Source organism: Oryzias latipes, chromosome 8 (assembly GCF_053564925.1).
Source record: "Oryzias latipes strain Hd-rR chromosome 8, Olatipes_Hd-rR_3.1".
Lineage (NCBI taxonomy): Eukaryota > Metazoa > Chordata > Actinopteri > Beloniformes > Adrianichthyidae > Oryzias > Oryzias latipes.
The window spans coordinates 20,054,139-20,056,309 of NC_136244.1; the positions used below are offsets into that span (position 1 = coordinate 20,054,139).

At 38.0% G+C, this 2,171-nt stretch overlaps 1 long non-coding RNA gene across 1 annotated transcript; it reads right to left on the bottom strand.

Moving 5' to 3' along the window:
- Positions 1 to 260: 260 nt before the first annotated feature.
- LOC111947709 (uncharacterized) lies at positions 261 to 670 on the bottom strand. The gene is made up of 2 exons (XR_002873603.2): positions 533 to 670; positions 261 to 449 (listed from the first exon to the last, which is right to left on the bottom strand). It is a non-coding gene; the product is annotated as an uncharacterized LOC111947709 (long non-coding RNA).
- Between the last annotated feature and the right edge of the window lie 1,501 nt (positions 671 to 2,171).

Genomic DNA, 2,171 nt, shown 5'->3' on the forward strand with positions numbered 1-2,171 from the left:
GTCGATGTGTGCAGATGTTTTTACGTGAATCCAGTTTTGAGCTTTTCAAAATTTGTGGTTGTTTGAGCATTACGCAGTTTGTGCGAATTACACAATTATAACTTAAATCTTACGAAATTGTGAGTGATATTGTAAGATGAATGCACAAATTGGTGGCTTTCCACACACTAATATATATATATATATATATATATAGATAGTCATGACTTGAAGGATTGACAGACCCAGACGCTGAAACCCAGAGAGAGGACGAAGATAGGTGAAAGGTAAGAAATGGGTTTTATTTTCCTTCCAGGAAAGTTGGTGTGACTTGGTGGGCAGCTGGAGAGGAAAGCGGCTTGTGGCGTGGCTGGAGGTAAAAGCGCGGCTTGGCAAAGCTTGAGGGTTCCACCGGACTGCTGGAGAACTCGAGCTGACATCCACACTGGGGACTCTTGGAGGCTGGAATCCTGAGACAGAGAGAGGCAGGTTAAGCACTAGGCCAGACTTAAACAAGAAAACATGAACTAGACTTGAGACCAGGTAGAGTCACCATAGAGGGTAACGAACTGGCGTTGGCTAATGGGTCTGGATCTCCTTAAGAGCAGAGCAGGTGATGAGGTGAATTGGTCCCAGCTGGTGGAGTCAGGAGCAGAGCAGTAGGGGGAGGGGGAGGAGACTGACAGGCACCATAACATATATATATATACATTTTCTTTTCTTTTTTTCTTTTTTAACTATTGCACATGCTGGAAACAAGCACACAGTTCAGGGTTTGCATAGAATGACTGAAGTGCACACAAAATTAAAGTTAAACCCTACTCTTTTATCAAATACAATACCAAATAAAATATGTGGATTCAATTTTTCTTTTAATTCAGCAACCTTTTGAAAGATTGCTTATCTACACCTTTTTTGGATCTATTTGTTTTTGGTTCTTTACATTAAAATGCTGTGCTGCAGATACAAACTGCAAGACTTCCCCACGCTTTTCTCTTTTTCAATTTTTCAAATAAGTAAAAAAAAAAAGAAACCACAAAAAAACAAAACCTGCATCCACCGATTTTTCCTGCCTTCAAATGAAGAAGTATGCTGCAAAGTTACATGGTGAAAGCCTCCGAAAAAGAGCAATCAGAGCCAAGAGCTACTGAAGTGGGCTGGAAATGTCTTAAAATATTTAATGTTTTGGGGTGGGGGTTGACACTGGCAGAAAAGGGAGACAGGAAAAGATAAGAGAGTGAGATGGACTGATACTGACTGAATGAGCTCATTTTCACTAAAAGCAGGAAAGTAATGACACAATGGAAGTGCTTTAATGAGTTGCATTACACTGGAGCGGAGTCGGGGTGATTGCAAAAAGCTTTGAGCAATCTGTGATGATTTCCCTCTGAGAATCTATCCCAGAAGCCATCTCAATGGTTTCACATTTGCTGTGGTTATTGTCTCCTGTTCTCCAGAGTGAGGCCATTAGTTCCACAATTACAGTGGGATATATCCAAAACTGATTTGCATTTTTTTTCCTCAAAATGTTCACACATTAAGGGTCAACAAGGCAATTTATCAGCGTAGCACGTCTTCATCCATGTGTATGCCTGTGATGGCATTTACTTATGCACCGACAACAACAATGACAGTTTTATGATTCCCAATTTATGAAAGATGCTTTCATAAATCTCTACTTTGCAGTTGTAATTACAAAACAGCCCCATGATGCAGAATTAATTAAACTAAAGCGTATTTCTTCTGAAGAATGAATACAGAATGAATACCATAGGGGCTGAAATCAAAGTGCATTGCACGCTGCTATATTCTTTTCATGGTACTGATGTTGCAATTCAGCTTTTTTTGGTGTATTAACATACATTTTATTATTAATACTTTTGTTTACACAGCCAATAAAAAACAAAAAGTACAACAAAGATTATGACAATAACAAAAGAAAATGAAAATTTGATGAATTATCATCCAGTGATGGCTGTCAATCAATTATTTGGCAGAACATTGGTTAAATAATAATGAAAATCTTCTGCCTGATGACAGCAGATTTAATTAAATTTATGTTTTATTTTTTTATTTAAAACATCATAGCAATTTTTATAATAAGTACAATATGGAGCAGATTTAAAAAGAATGAAAAATATTCCAACATGGAGCCGAGAGGCACACCTAGGCTGAGAGATGCATGTCAGGAT